Genomic DNA, 20,162 nt, shown 5'->3' with positions numbered 1-20,162 from the left:
GGCGTGAACCTCGGCCTCTCAAACTTCGAGCCAAATTCACCCTTTTGACCGTCCTTAGCTCCGCGAGCCCGACGCGTCACAAACTCCTCGGCTAGCTCAGCGGCTTTAGCCACCGTACAAACGTCTGGCCTATCCAAGACCCAGTATCGCACGTTCTCCGGTAACCGACTATAAAACTGTTCTAGCCCGAAACACTGCAGAACTTTATCGTGGTCACCAAACGCTTTCTCTTCTTTGAGCCACTCCTGCATGTTTGACATAAGCCTGTGCGCAAACTCTGTGTATGACTCACTTCTGCCTTTCTCATTTTCCCGAAACTTCCGACGGAACGCCTCCGCTGACAGCCGGTACTTTTTTAGAAGACTCGATTTCACTTTGCCGAAATCCTCTGCCTCCTCTCTATCCAAGCGAGCGACTACGTCGGCCGCCTCGCCGGGTAACAAAGTGAGCAAGCGCTGTGGCCACGTTTCCCGAGAGAACCCCTGCTTCTCGCACGTTCGCTCAAAGTTAACCAGGAACAAACCAATGTCCTCTCCAAGCTTAAACGGCCGCATCAGGTCAGTCATTTTGAACAATACGCGTTCTCCTGCACCGTGTGCCTGACTTCCATTACGAGCGCGTTCCATCTCTACCTCAAGACACTTCATTTCCAAAGCGTGTTGACGCTCTTCTTTTTCTTTCTGTTCTTTTCGTTCACGCTCATCTTTCTCTTTCTGTTCTTTAAGTTCGCACTCCTGTCTTTTTGACCTCTCCTCAATAGTCTCAAGGCATTCCGACAGCTCGTCATCCTCAGCCTCTAACTCAAGAATAGCCTTTAGCAGTTCTGGTTTTCTGAGTTTGTCTGAGACATCCAGACCCAACTCTCTTGCAAGCTCCAACAATTTCGGTTTGCGCAACGACTTCAAATCCATGGCTGCTCTGAATGCTGCTTTCTCTACTGCCTAATATTGTCTTGCCGCAAACTAACCCGGCAGCAACGACAACCACAATTACCAGCTCTGTTTCTGACACTAACGAAAGCCTGGCAAAGCTCAGAAGAAGAAAGTCCCGCACTCACCAAACCTCGCAGGCAGGAATTCAGCGCAGTCGTTCCGCTGCAGGCAACCAGTCATCACACAGGGCTCGTTGCACTGCTCCCGGATCGTTGTTGAGCTGCTCAGCATACAGTCAACTGCATCTCTTCGCTGCTGGCCTCCGTTGTCGCGATCCCACCGCTGCCACCAGTTGTTTGAATCCCACCGCTGCCACCAGTTGTTTGAATCCCACCGATGGCAACGGTTGTTGTGGTCGCACCGATGGTACGACCAGTTGGGAACTCGGCGCTGACGCCCGTTGTTGCACCTGGGTCGCAAGCCCCAAGGGTAGCGTTGGCCTGGCGGCCTGGGGTACAACTGGAAGCATCCGAAGGTCCCGGCAAAGCATGAGTCGACTGGTAACAACAAAACAACTTGTTTATTTTAACATCGCAAAGAGTTGGCGGTCAGGTTGACCGAAGTAGAGAGATGGGAGAGCACTTTACTCAACAGAAGAAATCGGAGCCCTCTTTTGGCGTCCGGGGGCAGCTGCTTTTATACTCTCGCAGTTGAGGGCAAGAAGGAACCCCTCAATAGACGAGCACGTGATTGTACAATGAGATAAGGTGACGCATAGTGTCGTAGCGCCGCCGGTCGGGCACAAAGACTGGGAGGAGAAGGTAACTTCTACTGTCGTAGCGCCTCTGGTCGGGCACAATGGCTGGGAGGAGAAGGTGACTTCTACTCTCGTAGCGCCTCTGGTCGGGCACAATGGCTGGGAGGAGAAGGTGACTTCTACTCTCGTAGCGCCTCCGGTCGGGCACAATGGCACATACACTCACACACGCACATGAAGGCACGTGGCATCGGAACATGCCTGGACGCGCCTGGCGGGGAGCGTAGCGGCGACGCCGAACGGGCCAAAATGTCTGCCGCTTTGTTGCAGTCGCGCCGGCTAAACCGCGCGTCGTAGGCGAAACGTAACAGCAGCTACCCACTCTCGACGACTCGGCCTTTCGACGCAGCACACGATGGAAATACGCCGTGCCTCGTCGCCGCTCGGGTGAGAGAAGCGACCACATCCACCATTATTTTGCACCCCCCCCCCACATTCCCCACACATGTCCGAGACCGTCGGAACGCCTGTATAGTTTGCCTAGCCGAGTTCACGGCCGCCCGCGCTCGTGACAATTCCGGAATTACAAGGCCAGGACCACTTTGAAATCGTTCTATATTAGTTACCCCTCGCTATCAGCAAAACACATCTATCGCGGAAAAATAACGTAGCCTCGCCGCCTACGGGATTCTCTGACTGAGCTGTGTCGAATCACAGCCTCCTATATTATAGAGGAGGCTATGGTCGCATGTTCGGTTGCCATAGTCGGAAGTTCGAATCCTCCTATAAGATTCTTTTTTTTTATTATTCTGACGATGGTGAGCTTTAATTTCACCTCCTCCAGTGCACATCTGCAGGCTTGGAGTGACGCCTGACATCGGCAAAAGATGCTGAGAGCGAGTGGGTCAGTATACAAATCCAGGTACAACCAAATTAGGAAGGCCCATAAAGCTTGAACAAAGACACTCCCTCAGGAGAACAGGAATTGGACCTCCTGGTGCAGTATTCGGCCACTACCTTCCTAATGATTACTACAGTTAACCTATCGCCCTCAGCCCCCAGTAGCTGCGGAGCACCTGACCAAGGCGGCGGTCAGACCTGTAACGCAGCAGAGGGTGCTAAGAATCTCTGGGTCCGGACAGGCTGCCAATGGAAACTGACCCTGTCAACCTTTAACAGCCGAAGTCTAGCTTATTAGCAGGACTCTTTGAGGAACTATCAGACATTGTTTGGGATATCATCGGCCTTAGTGAGATTAGAACTGGTGAGGCTTATACATTGCTGAATAACGGCCATGTCCTCTGCTATAGAGGTATCCCAGATAAGAAGCAATACGGGGTGCGATTCCTAATCTATAAGGACATAGCGGACAACATTGACGAATTCTACAACATTAGTCAGAGGGTAGCAGTAGTCGTAATCAAACTTAATGAGAGGTACAGATTAAAGGTACTACAAGCTTATTTTCCAGCATCCATTCACGATGATGAGGAAGTAGATCAACTTTATGAAGATCTTTAATTACCCTTGAGAAAAGTGCAAACTCAGTATACTGTAGAAATGGGCGACTTCAATGCAAAAGTGGGGGAAAAGCAGGCTGGTGAACAAGCAATTGGCAACTACGGCGTCGATTCTAGGAAAGCCAGAGCAGAGATGCTGGTAGAATTTGCAGGAAGAAATAAGCTTCGAATAATGAACACCTTTTTCAGGAAGCGTAGCAACAGAAAGTGGACCTGGAAAAGTTCTAATGGTGAAACAAGAAATGAAATTGATTTCATACTTTCTGCCGACCGACATAGTGCAGGATGTAGAAGTGATAGGGTAAAGTGCAGTGATCATAGTCTAGTGAGGGCTAGGATTCACCTCAATTTGAAGAGAGAAAGAGTAAAATTTGTCAAGAAGAAACGGGTCAACCAAGCAGCAGTAAGTGTAAAAGCAGACGAACTCAGGCTGGTACCTGCAAACAAATATGCAGCCTTAGAACAGAGAGATGAAGATGGCATAGAGGTAATGAATGAAATCGTACCTAGGCTGGCTTCAGAGGCAGCGATTGAAGCAGGAGGTAATGCACCAAGGCAACCAGTAGGCAAGCTCTCCCAAGTAACAAAGTACCTAATAAAGAGACAAGGAATGAAAGTGTCCAACTCAAGAGATAAGATAGAATTTGCGGAACTGTCAAAACTGATCGACAAGGCGAAAATAAGTGATATGCGAAACTATAACGTGAGAAAGACTGAAGAAGCCGTAAGAAATGGACGAAGCCTAAAATCGGTGAGAAGGAAACTTGGCATAGGACAAACCAAGACGTATGCACTGAAAGATAAGCAGTATAATATCATCAGCAATCTAGACGATATAGTAAAAGCAGCAGAAGAATTATATACTGACCTGTACTGTACCCAGTGGATTCGGAATACCTCCATTAGAAACAGTAATGAACAGGATACAGAAACTCCTCCTATATCTAGCGATGAGGTCAGAAGGGCCTTGCAAGACATGAAATGAGGAAGAGCGGCAGGAGAAGATGGAATAACAGTCGATTTAATCAAATATGGAGGAGACACAATGCTTGGAAAACTGGCGGCTCTATATACGACGTGTCTATCGACTGCAAGGGTCCCAGAAAACTGGAAGAATGCAAACATTATACTAATCCACAAAAAGGGAGACGTTGAAGGCTTGAAAAATTATAGGCCCATTACCTTACTCGCAGTAACGTAATGGGCCGGTACAGTGCATAGTGATAATAGTAGCGCAACCACAAATAGAGCCGATAATGGAATTACACAGCTCCCGTCGTAGCCTGAAAGCCAGTACCACATTAAAGTTGCAAAGAGGCAAAAGGAAAAAAAAATGCTGCTAATGAACCTAACGAAATGGTAGGGAACCCTAATCTTTGACTTAGGTGTCTCTCAGTGGCACTCGCACCTCGGCGCTGGTACTCTTTAGAATAACTTTAGGCGAACGTAACTCACGAACCAAACTCGGAGGCAACTGTTTTACATTAATTAGCCTATTAAATATCATGCCACCTTCTTGTGCGTGACGTCATTACTTCCGCTTTCTACTTCCGGGTTACCAGGAATTCCACCACAGTCGTGCTCACGTGGCGGGTCTATGAAGTCTACGATTCTGTGCTTTGGTGTGCGGTAACCAGTAATTTCTAATTAATTCTAATTATTCCAGACACTTCAGTAACTCAGCTCGTAACTGAACTTATGCTCTGATACTATATGTATAATGAAACCCGTGAATTTTGTACTGTATTTTTTTATTTCTAATTTATTTTGAATTTCGTCCCCGGTCGTCTCAGTGATTTCTAATTAATTCTAATTATTCCAGACACTTCAGTAACTGAACTTGTAACTAAGCTTATGCTCTGATATCGTATTGTCACGTTTAATTGACAGACGACTTCCAAAAGAGGTCATAAAAGTACGAGTCGTCGAAGGGGCAGTTTGCGGAAGGAGACGTGTTTCCTGAGGCCAGCTTTCTTAATTAAAATTATCAAAAGGCCGCGATCCTTGACCTTCTGACATGCATATGTGTTCTCTCACAGAGAACTTGCAAATTTTGATTTTGTAGCAGACGCGCTCAATTTCTTTAACCTGCTGGCGTCTGCGTTTTGATTCCAGCGTGCTTTTCATGTGTGCTTAACTATATCTACTTTTTTTTTTGCACAGGAAAAAGATGCAGCTCAAAAACAGCCACATAGCCAAAAGGAAAATTCTGACGCCAACTCGGACAAAAAGTAGCCCGATTTGGCTACCAATCTGACAACCCTGGAGCCGTACCGTACAACCGTACCGCAACGATACACATAGGCACAGAGCAATCCATTTCATACGCTTTAGGTAGCTACGGCACGCCCCAAGGCTCAGTGCTGTCCCCTTTTCTTTTTAATCTTTCTATGATGCCGATGGCGCAAGCATTGCGGTCTATTCCCGATCTCAAGTTTTCACTCTACGCCGATGACATCACTCTTTGGACGACTGGTGGCTCCGATGGAGAGATTCAAGACACTCTACAGGCCGCAGCAGACGCCGTCGTGGCTCATGCCGGGGCTATGAATCTCACATGCTCCCCTCAAAAATCCGAGCTGCTACTTCTGCCATCCCACCGGGGGGCCGGAAAACACATGTCTAGTATAGGGGTAATCCTAAACCACATCCTCGTTACTAGAGTGGACAGGCTCCGGGTGCTCGGTTTACACATTCAAAGCAACCGGCTCAACACATATACCCTACATACACTCCACACCACAGTCGATCACACCCTGCGTCTTCTAGGGCGAGTCTCCAATAAACATGGCGGACTAAAGGAGGCCGAACTTCTCCGCTTGATTCAGGCCTTCGTTATCAGTAAGATTACATTCGCAACACCATATCTACATTTCCTTAAATCAGAATGAGATAAGATCGACACTCTTTTACGCAAAATATATAAATTCGCTCTAGGGGGCCCCATACGTACCTCCACTGAAAGGCTAATGCTTACTGGAACTTTCAACACACTTACAGAACTCACAGAAGCCCACCTCACATCCCAATATAGCAGACTTTCTAACACTGCAACAGGTCGACACATTCTACAAACTCTATCACTCCGGCACCCATCATCAAGACTAAATACACCATTCCACATCACATACACGAGAACCTCTGCATCCCCCCACTTCCTAAAAACATGCACTCTGTGCATCACAAACAGCGCAGGAGGCAGCGAGCAAAGGCTCTCCAAAAACAATTCTCCACCTCTAAAGACGTGCTCTATGTTGATGCCGCCGAATATGGGAACAGAAATCATTACGCAATATCAGTCATTAACTCTCACGGCCAGGTCGCTGCGGCCGCCTCCATTCCTGGCTCTTCCTCGGAGGAGGCGGAGGAAGCGGCCATAGCCCTGGCCCTCACAATTCCAAATTCATCAGTTATCGTTAGCGACTCCAAAGCAGCCATACATAACTTCGGAGCGGGTAGGGTCTCTAAGCTAGCCCTTTCTCTCCTCTTGGCCCATCCTTTCCATCAAACTGTGGCATTAATCTGGACTCCCGCGCATGCGGGCCTTGCCGGAAACGAGGCGGCTCATGCCAGCGCCCGAGGATTTACAGTCCGGGCTCAGGCATCAGATGTGTCGGACCTCGCCATGGAGGAGGCGCCGTTTACAGCGCGGGATCGACTTATTACTTATCACGACATCTGCACACACTACCGATTAGACCGCTTAACCTTTCCGCCACTCATGGGCAAATCCCCGCGTAGGTGTGAAGTTCTGTGGCGACAGCTGCAGACTCGCACCTTTCCGTCCCCTTACCTCCTCCACCGCATTCATCCCGCCATTTACCTTTCTCCCTCTTGTAAATTCTGTATCTCTCCCAGAGCAGACTTAAACCAGATCATGTGGGGGTGCCCTAAGCAGCCCCTTCCCCCTTTCCTCGAGCAATTAATATCTAGTGAGGAGCAGTGGGAGGCTGCCTTGCGCAGCTCCAGGCCCGATCTTCAGGAGGCCATCCTGGAGTGGACTGAGAGGATAAAGGAGGCCTACTTCGTGTCGTATTCCTGCAGGCGCAGGCTTCACCTTGCTAGTCGCCCAGAAGAGTCTCTTAGGTTTGCCAGCTAGCATAAGGAGTGATGATCCGTCACGACCCGGAATGGGCCGCCATAGAGATAAGGTTGGAACGTTTGCAAACGCCCATACGAGGGCAAGACACTCTCCGTGGTAGTGTAATTGAACTCGGGTCGTGATAGGGTGCGACTGGCGTAAGCTATGGCCATTTCGCCGTTCTCCTGCCGCTGTACGAGCACCGCACCCAGACCGACTTTACTGGCGTCGGTATGAATTCCCGTTGTGGCTTCCTCGTCGAAATGCCCAAAAACGGGGCGATGCCAAGCGGTGTCGAAGCTCAGTGAAACCAGTGTCGTAGCAACAGGGGGGGCCCGGGGGCCGTGGGCCTCGGGTGCAAGGGCCGAGTGGTGGTAGGGGGGGGGGTGTCATATACGTCTGAAGACACCCCTCTTTCCGCAGGCTACACCCGAGGGGGGGGTGACAGAAGACCTATGGGCCCCGGGTGCCAGACGACCTAGCTACGCCACTGAGTGAAACCTGTCGTCTCCAGTGAGACGAGTAAGTAGTTTGGCAATTTTTGAAAAATTGCGTATAAAGCACCAGTAGTATGCGCACAGTCCCAGGAAACGTCGAACGCTTTTCTTGTTGGTAGGAGTCGGGAAAACAGCTACAGCGGCAGTTTTCTCGGCATCGGCACGGACGCCTTCCGCGCTCACGACATGTCCAAGGAAACTGCAGTTCTTCATAAGCGAAGTGACATTTCTGAGGCTTTAAGGTGGGTTTGGCGATCGGATTGCCTCGAGCACTTGCCGCAGTCGTTTAAGATGTCCGGAGAAGCTGCCTGAAAATACGACCACATCATCCAGGTAGACGAGACAGGTTTGCCATTTTAGGTCGGCTAACACAGTGTCCACCACCCGTTGGAAAGTCGCCGGAGCAGTGCACAACCCGAACGGAAGTACTCGGAGCTCGTAAAGTCCATCCGGAGTGACAAAGGCTGTTTTCTCCCAATCACGCTCTACGTCAATCTGACAGTACCCATTTTTCAAATCAAGGGAGGAAAAATACTTGGCTCGCCGTAGCCGGTCGAGAGAGTCATCTATGCGCGGCAACGGATTGTGACGTTGTTGAGTTTTCTGTAATCGACACTGAAGCGGAGTGCCGTTCTTCCTGTTTACCAGGCCAACCGGTGACGACCACAGACTGCTTGAAGGTCGGATGACGCCATCTTCAGTCATCTCGATCCTTGACTTGTTGAATTGCTTCGCGTTCTTTCGGCGAAACACGATACGGCTGCTGGTGAATAGGACGCGCATCGTCGTAAATAATTATCCTGTGCTGCATTGGCGTCTGGCTGACTTTAGGCGATCGAGCGAAGCAGTCCTTGAATTTACACAACAGTCCTCGCAGTGCCTCCTTATTGTCCTCCGACAGCTCGTTGTTGATGTCGATATTTGTAACGCATTCTTCATCGCTGCCGCTTTCCGCACAAGCGAAACACTCAGACGTCATCCAAGGCTTCAGCGTAAGCGACGGTAGTGCCACGGAAGAGCTGTAGGTGTTCATTTGTAAAGTTAGTGATCAAGACGTCAGCTTGGCCATCCCTAACGTCAGTGATTCCTCGAGCTACACTAATTCCGAGAGTAAGTAAAAGGGAGACGTTGCACTCTGCGAGTACTTCGCCTTCGCATGTGCCCTCAGACGTTACCGGAATCATTACACTGTCGACGGAAATTCGAAGAGCGGCTCTGTGGCGGCAGACGTCTCGCGTCGTCGCTTTCATTGTAGAGAACGACATACAGTGTCGGCGGAGGTCGATGATGGCGCGCCATACTCGAATAAAGTCTATTCCAAGTATCAATTCACGGGGACATTCTCGGAGAACAAGGGAAGTGATCGGAAACACAGGATTTCGAATTTGCACCCGAGAAGTGCACACACCAAGTGGTTTGACGACATGTCCGCCAGCTGTCCGTACGTGCGTCCCTATCCAAGGCGTAACAACTTTCTTTAAACTGCTTGCCAGTTTCCCGCTAATAATCGCGTAGTCAGCCCCAGTGTCTATTAAAGCAGTAACATTTCGACCATCGATCAGCACAGGGATGTTCATTGAAAAGATGTCGCCAGCCTGAGGCACCGGTGTCGTCAAGTCCCCGTCGGTCTGAGGTCGCGTCGATTGGAGGTCTTCCGCACGTCGAGTGTCAGCGGCCTCGCCTTGGGATGTCCGGCGGTGACGGCGATCGGTGACGGCGATCTCGACTGGCGCCTTGATGACGGTGCCACGTGCTGTCGGGAGATAAAATCTTCAATCTCAGCTGACCGTTGTCCGAAACGGTGACGGGGTGAATTAATAGAAAACACCTGGAGTCCAAGGAGGCGGTGGTACTGGCACTCTCGGTTGGCATGACCCACCTCACCACAGTGGTAACAGAACGGTTGTCGGTCGGGCATGCACAAAATGTCCGATTTACGTACGACTGGTCGAGCCTCTCCAAAATAAGGAACCGCCGGCGCTGACTGAAGCATGGCATACGGGGTGACGGCAGGTATATAGCGGCGCTGGTGCAGGGATAGGGTGCCCGAATGCGTCGGCACAAGTCGCACGCTGGTATTCGCTCACCGTAGGAGGTGTCGCCGGCGACGGCACGGCGCCTCTACAACGTCAGCGTAAGTTGTGCGTCGAGGTTCACTTGATGTCGTGAACGCCTGAAGTGGTGCAGCGGCCGGATGTGCTGCTTCGTGACGTGGTGTGCCGAGGGCATGCTGCCCTTCGTCACGCACGACGCTAGCTATGAAGCTGGCTCAAGGCTGCTGCACCTGATGCAGCTGTCGCAGCTCGTCGCGGCCCGCGCTACCGATCGAATAATCTTGCGAAGCAACTCGACGTCGGTCGAGATCGAGAGCTCCTAAACCACCATGGTAGCAGAGGGAGATTCACTTGCCGATCGTACTGGTGCGAGCGCTGGTGCAGGGCGTTCCCCATGGTGATGGCTTCAGTAAGATACTCCGCAACCGTTCTGGGCGGACTACGAACGAGCCCACCAAAAAGCTGCTCTTTCTCGCCTCGCATTAAGTGACGCAGCTTCTCGTCTTCCGATATGGTAGGGTCGGCTCGCCTGAAGGAACGAGCCATGTCTTCCACGTACATATCCGCACTCTCATTAGGTTTCAGAATGCGAGAATGAAGGGTCCATTCTGCTCGTTCCCGGCGATCGGAGCTGGCGTAGGTGCCCAAGAGGCTGCAACAGAACTCACGCCATGATGTCGGGACATCTTTGCGGTTCTGGAACCCCGTGCGAGCAGCATACAAAAGGCTGAAGCAGACGTCTTGGAGCTTCGCTTCATCGTCCCATCCATTAAACTCCGCTACGCGCTCGAAGTCCGCCAGCCAGTCTTCCACGCCTTCAAGAAGGTCGCCATGGAAGGGACTTGGCACACGCGGTTTTTGCAGCGTGTAATGAGGAGGTACCGAAGCAGCCGTCACAGGTTTAGTTGTGGTAGTATCGGATGTAGCATTCATACCTGCCGACGTCGTCATTGTCTTGGCAGGTAATGGCTCAAACTAAGGGACCAATCCGTTGATTCTCCGGCTGGAGCGGTGTACTGGCGTGAGCTCCGGTATCGGTCTAACGTTCTTGCTGCTGGGAGGGGTCTCTGCTGCATGGGTCTAGAATACCCCAGCACCTCCAAGAATGTCACGTTTAATTGACAGGCGACTTCCAAAAGAAGCAGTTAAAGCCCGAGTCATCGAAGGGACAGCGCAGAACCGACAATGACGATGATGATGATGAACCTCTGTCATGGCTCGCACCCACTAAGGGGTATATAGGCCAAGAATCGGGCGGCAAGAGGTAGCTAAAGAAAATTCTTATTTGAAGACGATGAACGCCAAATAAAAAAAGATACAACAAAAAGAGATAATGCAATAACGAGACTAGTATGCGAGCGAGTAGTCTGACTAATTTACAGGTGAATGTTAAAAGAGGGTACAATCAAGGATAAATTAATGGTAATAAAGAATTTAGAGGAACCAATTTATTTGAAACGATTGTAGATTTGATATCTAGATATAAATATATAATAATCAGCAGGGCAATCGTTCTGTTTCAGTTAAATAATCAAATACTGCGGAACAAACGTTTCTGTGACTATGTCCTAGTGTCGAGGCCCCAACTGGCAATAATACTGGTATACTTAACCCGAATCCAATTTTGCAGAGTGGAGCTTCGAGTAATGTCTTTCTCTGGTGTGAATATCGTCTACATGATAAAAAGTAGTGGTCTATATTGATTCAATTTCCTTACAATTGTGGCATAGAGGGGACATCGTCAGACTAGCTCTATGTAAATAAAAATTCAATTGCGGGATGCGACAGCGTAGTCTGGTGTATGTACCTTCCAACTGCTGAGAAGGACACAACTGTTTATTCCAGCAATAACCGAGATGCTGAAAGTCTGGAGAAGGTGTCAGCGACAGTGGCGTAGATAGGTCGTCTGGCACCCGGGGCCCATAGGTCTTCTGTCACCCCCCTCCCCGGGTGTAGCTGGCGGAAAGAGGGGTGTCTTCAGACGCATATGACACCGCCCCCCCTCTCTCTGGCCCCTTGCACCCGGGGCCCACGGCCCCCCGGCCCCCCCTGTTGCTACGCCACTGGTCTGCGATAATTTACTCAAATTTTGCAAAGAAAATTTTCTGTATCTCGATGCAGTGATGTAAGCTGTATCCGGTAAAATAGGAATCAAAGGTTCATTTTAAAACGTTCTAATACATCTGCCATTTAACTTAAGTATAAACCGCGGTGGCCAGGAACCCACAGCAAATACATTTTTTTGTAAAGTTGTAGGGACTAAATTTTGAAGCCTACTTAAGATAGCTGTGTTCGTTGCCGTGGAAAGCGACAATTAAATACCGATAGAGAATCTATAACTACGGCAGCTGACGATTGATTAGCGGGTAGTGCAGCGCTAGAACAATAGATAATAATTCTGCTATGAAAATAGGCGTGTAATCTGGAATACCTATAGAAAAGGACCAACAGAGAGAAGGAGAGAAAATGCTTACGCCTGCCTTCTCTCCAGACAGTGAAGCAGCAGTGGCTATTATATAGTGCTTGTTTCCAGGTGAGAAAGGTAATCATAGCAACTGGTCATTTAAATATTGGTACCACATTAGATTAGCATTTGATGGGGAAATATCCTCAAATTCTATCTGGAGATTTATCTTGTATTGGCTAGCTGTTGGTCGAATACGTTGAATTTGTACATTCAATGATTTTAGCTGTGCCTGTTACAAGTACAATCTGAGGTGTGCGGAGTCGCGGCCAATTATTCTTTAAAAAAATGAACTAGGTTGGTTAATGAAAACACATTGATTTTCTTTGAGGGTAATCGTAAAATTTTAGGTACGTTTGTACTGTGAGGATCCTGAATCTACTTTTTAAAGATTGTATTCGTGCTTCCATATACAGAACGGTGTTTGCAATTAACTTAGGGAATCTAAGGCATAATCGCAGAGCTTCCCTTTCTAATAAAACCAGCGGCTGCAGTTTATAAGATGAGCTGCCGGAAAACAAGACACACCCGAATTCCTTGATGGGTCGGACATACATTTTATATATCATAATTAATGTATGCATCTTCACAAATTGTCGTTTACTGATCTTACGCAACCATCCCACGGCATGAGTTGCCTTTGACGCGATTTTTTCAATGTGGGTTTTGCAGTTTAGTGTCCCATCATACGTGATTCCCAGGTATTTAAGAGAATCCACCTGGGGAATGAAATGTTGGGGATACACGGTTGAAATGTGAACGGGAAGATCTAATACGTACCCGTGCCACACGGGCACAGAAAATGGCCTTAACTTCCTAATGACTTATTATTTAATGTCATTTGCGTGGTGACACACGAGCAAATCAAATGTCATTCGCGTTAATGGAAGGGTAAATGGTACATGTTAGTTTTAACGTAATATTTTGGAAACGGCTGCAGATATTCGCATCAAATTTCACGCGCTTACAAAAGATGCTCTTCGGTACAACATGAGACACTTTGTGTCTAGATGGTTTGCCTTTCCTGTGGCGCACTCCTAAAATTTCGGGTGTTTGATTATTTGGTGCACCTTTTCTCCGCAACCACGCAGAGGAATGCGATGGTATTATACAGTGTTATTCTAAGTACCCATAGGTCTGAACTAAAGAGATATTATATCCACTTTGGGGTTCCCACCCCAAAAAATATAATATCTCTGCTTGCACAAAGCCACAAGGGGGGTTCCCTCCAGCGAAAAATTTTCCAGTGTTATCATTCATACCACAAATATTTTTTTTAGTTCAGAATGTTTATGACAGGTTGTAGCACATATGTACAAAGTTTTACTGGAATGGGATGAACACTTTCTGCGAAAAGGTTTATTGAATTTTAAAAATTTATAAGACATGCAATTTGAGAAAAATGAAGTTTTATGTTCTAATACTATCAATCAGGTGATAGAAAAATGTGCGGAATATAACCAACCTTTATACATAGCTATCATTGATTACGAGAAAGTGTTTGATTCAGTCGAAAGCTAAACAGTCATGGAGGCATTGCGGAACCAGGGTGTAGACGAGCTGTATGTAAAAATACTGAGATATTTATAGCGGCTCCACAGCCACCGTAGACCTCCATAAAGAAAGCAACAAAATCCCAATAAAGAAAGGCGTCAGGCAGGGAGGTACGATCTCTCCAATGCTATTCACAGCGTGTTTACAGGAGGTATTCAGAGACCTGGATTGGGAAGAATTGGGGATAAGAGTTAATGGAGAATACCTTAGTAACTTGCGATTCGCTGATGATATTGCCTTGCTTAGTAACTCAGGGGACCAACTGCAATGCATGCTCACTGACCTGGAGAGGCAAAGCCGAAGGGTGGGTCTAAAAATTATACTGCAGAAAGCAAAAGTTGTGTTTAACAGTCTCGGAAGGGAACAGCAGCTTACGATAGGTAGTGAGGCACTGGAAGTGGTAAGGGACAGGTAGTGACTTAGGACAGTGACTTAGGACAGGTAGTGACTTAGGACAGGTAGTGACTGCGGATCCGGATCATGAGACTGAAATAATCAGAAGAATAAGAATGGGCTGGGGTGTGTTTGGCAGGCATTTTCAGATCATGAACAGCAGGTTGTCATTATCCCTCAAGAGAAAAGTTTATAACAGCTGTGTCTTACCAGTACTCACCTACGGAGCAGAAACCTGGAGGCTTACGAAAAGGGTTCTACTTAAATTGAGGACGACGCAACGAGCCATGGAAAGAAGAATGATAGGTGTAACGTTAAGGGATAAGAAAAGAGCAGATTAGGGTGAGGGAACAAACGCGAGTTAATGATATCTTAGTTGAAATCAAGAAAAAGAAATGGGGGCATGGGCAGGACACGTAATGAGGAGGGAAGATAACTGATGGTCATTAAGAGTTACGGAATGGATTCCAAGGGAAGGGAAGCGTAGCAGAGAGCGGCAGAAAGTTAGGTGGGCGGATGAGATTAAGAAGTTTGCAGGGACAACATGGCTACAATTAGTACATGACCGGGGTAGTTGGAGAAGTATGGGAGAGGCCTTTGCCCTGCAGTGGGCGTAACCAGGCTGATGATGATGATGACTGCTTGCGGGCGCTCAAATTGCCCCAGGAGACTGCATTTCACTGCTGACTTTTTTGCAGGCGTCTCCAAAAGCCTTCTTAGTGTTCCTTTTTATCCGTCATCCTTCCTTGCTGTAGGGAGAGTCAAAGAATTCTGCCCTGTCAACAGGCTTTTTGTCCATCTTGTCGAGGGCAAAATTACAAAACAGACCTGGAAAAATTCCATGGGCCTCCAGAACAGCTTTTCGTGTAGAATTACCGTCATTGTAGTAGGCTACAGCAATTGTTAGTTGCTGTCTTCAATGTGTAAGCGCTGACAAAGTTTTCTTAGAGCAGCGGCACCAGATGAGTTGGTCGAGAGAGACGGTGTTCTGTACGTGTTCGTCCATGAATACATTTGCTCAAAAGACCGATTACCTTTCGAGTTCTCTTTCTGTTACATTTGCTGGACAATCGCGCCATCTTCTGGGCAATTTGAAACTCGAAACAGAGGCGACCACGACCACATAAGGAAAAGCAAGAGTTTGACGTAATAGTTGTTTTCTACAAAGGACTATTACGTCAAACTCTTGCTTCTAGTTAACAAATTCGACTTCGCCCTGACCTTTGCAAGCAACCTGGTTAGCTATGATGATAGAGCGGCTGCCCCAGAAAGGCGGTGGTTTCGGGTTCGAGCTCCGGACCAGGACAAATTTTTCATCAACTACGATGCTTTTCTTTCGAGGAACCCGTATGGGATTCCTTTGTGGCAATTGCTACGATTGGGTGGATGTCTCATCTTATTTTAATTAATATGTGACGTTTTAGTACATTTACTTACCACACACACACACACACACACACACACACACAAGCAAAAAAAAAAAAGAAAGGAAACCACGCCATAACGAAGAAAACCGCGAACAACAATCATAAACAAACCGGCCTCCGCCCACCATCGTTAAAGCCAAGGTGCGCGGCACACTTCGGCGCGACATTTGAACCGCTTTGAGCGGGCGCTTGAGGTCGCGCTTCCGCAGGCATGTTCCTCATAGTGCAGTCGATTTTTCTGTGCCAAAATTGCAAATTTGATTTTTTGGGTGGTTCACCCTAACCTACCCCCTTAATGCCATTCGTTATTTAATGCGTTCGAAAGAGAAAGAGAAGTGCACTTTTAGTGACATTCAGAGATATATATATATACGTTCTCTAACCAAGTTTCAAGAGTGCATAAGCAATTTCGTAACGATTGATAAAGCAAATGTATACCATCCTTCCATGCAAAAAAGAAAAAAGCGATGTCATCGGCATAAACGTATACCTGAATGTGCATGGAGCAAAGGGGTGGAGCTTAAAGATATATTAAATAAAACAGGAGATAACACTGACCCTTGTGGTACCGTAAGCAGCCGTCGACGAAGCCATTCTCGCTGCTGATGCGCGTCACGATCAGGCGCTGTCCTTTCCCAGAAGGTTGTTTCAAGCCCGTCGCCGACAGGCCATTTGCTCGAGCGTAAAGACGTCCGCGCTACTGCACCACGGTGTCCGTCCACACGATCGACAGTGTGTCCTGCCGTCACCCAGCGCTCGACGTCACTTTATAAGCTAGCGATTCCACCATTTGGCGATGCCACGTCGTTAAGCAGCGAGTTGTGGCTCCTCTCTTCGTGTATCAAGCCGATCTCGGCAAGCAGGCGACGCGCAGCACACCGCTTCCAAGGACCATGCCGCTTCAGTGATGGGAGATCCACCCGCTTTGAGAACTTTCGTTATCTTCTATCTCGACCATCGGTGTCTCGTTGCGGTGAAAAATCGTACACACATACGACCTCAGCACGCACAACGGGAAGCTGTCAAGCTTCGTGCTGCGTCTTCCCCGCATATTTCGTGGGCGCTTTTGCGAGGGCGTCGACAGTTTGCCACCCGAAAAATGCGAAGCTTTGATCTCCTCCCTCAGCCTGATGAACACTGTGGTTTCGCTGAAACCGAGCATCTCGGAGACAAAACTTGCTCGTGTCCTCCACGCCGCGTTTCCTGTTACGCCAAACGCTGCATGGTCAGGATATGTGACCGCTATTGTTCTTCTTATCGAGGCTCCTTGTGGACATCGAGGCTACACGAGGCTCGTTCGGCAACAGATAATCGCGTTCCGTTGTCACCTCGGTGGGCTACAACGCAAGCACGCGCGCACTTTTACATTTCGCCTCCACCGAAATGCGGCCGCCGCAGCCGGGATTCGAAAGCGCGCGCTCTCGTACCCAGCTTGCAACAAAGTCGTATATCCTACATAGTTTGTTTTTACATATTAAAGGCAAGCCTTTCAATTTCATATTTACAGAATGTTATGCTTGAGAGGGAGCAGCAGTGCATTAAACCAGCGACTGGACTTTATATAACATGTGCGCCCGCGGCCGTAGATCTTGCACCGTAGCAGACGACGTGCAGCGTTGTAGAAGGTGTGATATCGCATTCCCATCACAAGAGATCTACCAAACAAGTCATCAAGATACAGAAGCTTTATTTACACTGAGAAAAGCACGTTTTAGAAGCACATTTTCTTTTACAGCAAAGCTGTGCATGGCTAGGATTCCGGGTGTAACATCGACAGAAAACTATCATCATCTATGGATCATAGCCCGAAGAGCAATGGCTCATACCGCCATAAGGCAGAGGTATTGTGTTGTAAGGCAGAGGTATAGTATAATATACAAGCATTTGGAAAAGTGAAGCGAACAGTGCTTACATTCTCTGGAATCACAGATACAACATACAGAACAGCATATGTTTAAATAAAGAACAAGCTCAAAACAAGCATCCTAACGACATAATTGATGATAAGGTGCTCCTGCACCTACATATATGCGAAGCACTCCCCACGTACGTTTCCCAGTGCTGTGTAAGCTGCCGTGGCGATGGCAGCTTGACTGTAGCCTACGAAGCAGGGAGTGACCTATCTACACTTTCGTGCGCCAAAGAGGAACTTGTCTGGCAACTGATTTGTGTTGTGATGGTGCAATAGGAAGGCCATGTATATAGTGGTATTTAGTGAGGACTCCTCAAGAACAACATGCATATGAGGCGCGGTGAATCCCTTTATCTTTATAGGTGCACGAAGTAGCAGCGCAAGCCAAGTCGCAGGCCGTCAAAATGTGTTAGGTAATATACACGTGAATGTCACCACATGAATAATTTCAACCTAAGTTGCAATGGGTACTCATTATAGTTGTCGTTTACAGCTGGCTTCGCTGTACAACCACCTTCACAACGGGGATTGGAGACCTTTTCTTCTCCTTTTTTTTTTTTGAGTGGGGCTATTTCTTAAGTCGTGGAGCCAATCAGCTGCTGCGCTTCAGTAATCTGGCTGGGGCCTCTCCTGCCACTTAGGTTTTACCCGACACCTGTCTGACAGTAAACGCTACCACACCAACAAGTGGTTGTGACGCGGTTCTAAACAATTTCAGACTACACCATTACATGTCAGCATGAGGTGGCTCATTTAATAGTGCTGTTAGACTGTAAACCATCATAAATATTACCTGCAGGTAATATTTATGATGGTTTACAGTTAAACATGTTTAACTATCAGCAAGCATTAATGCCTTTCCACAGTATATTTGTCCACATAAAGCCACCATTCTGCCTGTGAACTGCTCATATGCATGCCGGCAACGCGTTCCTCGGAGCGGGCATGGGAATGGCGAACGCCATAGCAGACGACGCGGCAAAGGCAGAACTCAATGCCGCACATTCGGCATTAAGCAAAAGAGCACAGTATCTCCCAAGCATGGAATTTATTAAAATATATCTACAGATTCAAAGGAAGCATTGGGGGCATGTCAGACATCCTGTGTGCGACACTGAATATGAAGTAGCAACTACTGACAGCAAACACCCTCACTGAACACACTGCACAACTGGGTCCAAGCACACACAAATTTTAAAATTGCTGTGAACTAGCCTTACTGCAACCTTCTCAAAATAGACATGAGAGATGAAAAAAAAAAAACTTTGAACAGCTACACCTGCGAAAAGATTTGCATGCCACCAGCCATTCTTAACACATGAAAGACAAACAGAGCTGGCAACTACATATATCCCTGTTTCTGTAGGGTACGCTTTAACTTATAACAAGCTGAGGTGCACAAATAAGCTACTTTGAAAAAACAAGAACAAATACAAATGTGCTGTATTTTAGAATGTAAATTATTAAAACTCAGCATCAGCAGCAAAAGCAGCAGTTTAGCTGTTGCAGGGTTGTGAAGACTTTAGCTGGAACTGAACTACGGTCCACAATTCCCCTTTACCTGCTTTTGGTAATGTCTTAGAAGAGGGAGTTAAAAGTTACGTGGATAGGCGGGCTTGGGTGTGCTTCAACATATGCACAGTCAGGTGCACTTTTTGGGAGCAAGCGTATGGACACTCTTCACACCTGTAAGGCTTTTCGCCTGTATGAGTCATCACGTGCCTCTTGAAATTTGTGCGACGTACAGTGACATAAGGGCACACACTGCATGAAATGAGTTTATCAGTAGTGTGCCGTTTCTTGTGGTCCGCCAGTGCGCTGCTATTGCCCGCTCTGTATGAGCACATGGGGCACTGGTACGGTTTTTCTCCACTATGCGTGCGCATGTGATCTGTGAGTGTTTGAAAAAGTGCAAACTTTCTTGAACAGACTGGGCATCCAAAAGACCTCTCGCCGCTATGAGTCAGCATGTGTCGCTTATAAGATGTCCTATTCCTCGAGTGGTAGGGGCAGAGGTCGCAATGGTACCCTTGTCGCCACCTATGCGCTTTGCCACTGCGAGCAGTGTCTTCGGCTGTGCCCGATGGAGAACAAGCTTCACCTGAAAATACAGAAGCAGCTACGTTGCATCAATTCCTGAATCAATGCTGCAGGCACAGTACTGTCGCAGAAAACCACAAACCAGATATGAATGCCAATGACCCTACGACCTTATCCATTCTCAACTCTGTGAATCAATCCAAGTGTTGCAGAAAAAGACATGCACGTCTTTACAGGTTATGTACGAAGCTCATGGAAAGCGAAAAACAGTGATGGTCATGTCGACACTGTCATCAACATCTTTTCCTTCACTTCCTATCAGCACACTATGGACAGGCATAAAGTGCTACACAAATTATCATTTCATTTTGATTGTTTAGCCTGACCAAAACCTTGTATTTCACAGAAAGTGACAATGCAAATCAGCATTAAAAGCAATTCTAGAAAAAAATGAACCTATAATCCATTTCACAGATAGTAGCCAATACTACAAAGGCTAGATTTGCTCGGATACCTAACCGAAAAATAGCGAATGTCTTATGAGAGAAACATATTGGTACGAATAACATGAAGTAGCATTAATTTCTATTG

The 20,162-nt window shown here is 47.6% G+C and overlaps 2 long non-coding RNA genes across 2 annotated transcripts in view; both read right to left on the bottom strand.

Annotated features, from left to right (window-relative positions):
* The window catches only part of LOC142572974 (uncharacterized), a 39,762-nt gene extending 22,887 nt beyond the window's left edge, over positions 1-16,875 (bottom strand). The window contains exon 1 of the long non-coding RNA XR_012826186.1: positions 16,178-16,875. This is a non-coding gene — a long non-coding RNA (uncharacterized LOC142572974). The remainder of the gene's footprint in view (positions 1-16,177) is intronic.
* Positions 16,876-17,289: 414 nt separating this feature from the next.
* LOC142572973 (uncharacterized) lies at positions 17,290-19,131 on the bottom strand. Its single transcript, XR_012826185.1, has 2 exons — positions 18,360-19,131; positions 17,290-18,324 (listed from the first exon to the last, which is right to left on the bottom strand). It is a non-coding gene; the product is annotated as an uncharacterized LOC142572973 (long non-coding RNA).
* Between the last annotated feature and the right edge of the window lie 1,031 nt (positions 19,132-20,162).

This window comes from Dermacentor variabilis, chromosome 2 (assembly GCF_050947875.1).
Source record: "Dermacentor variabilis isolate Ectoservices chromosome 2, ASM5094787v1, whole genome shotgun sequence".
Lineage (NCBI taxonomy): Eukaryota > Metazoa > Arthropoda > Arachnida > Ixodida > Ixodidae > Dermacentor > Dermacentor variabilis.
Note: the sequence above shows the minus strand (reverse complement) of the source record. Positions and strands in the feature narration are given on the sequence as shown.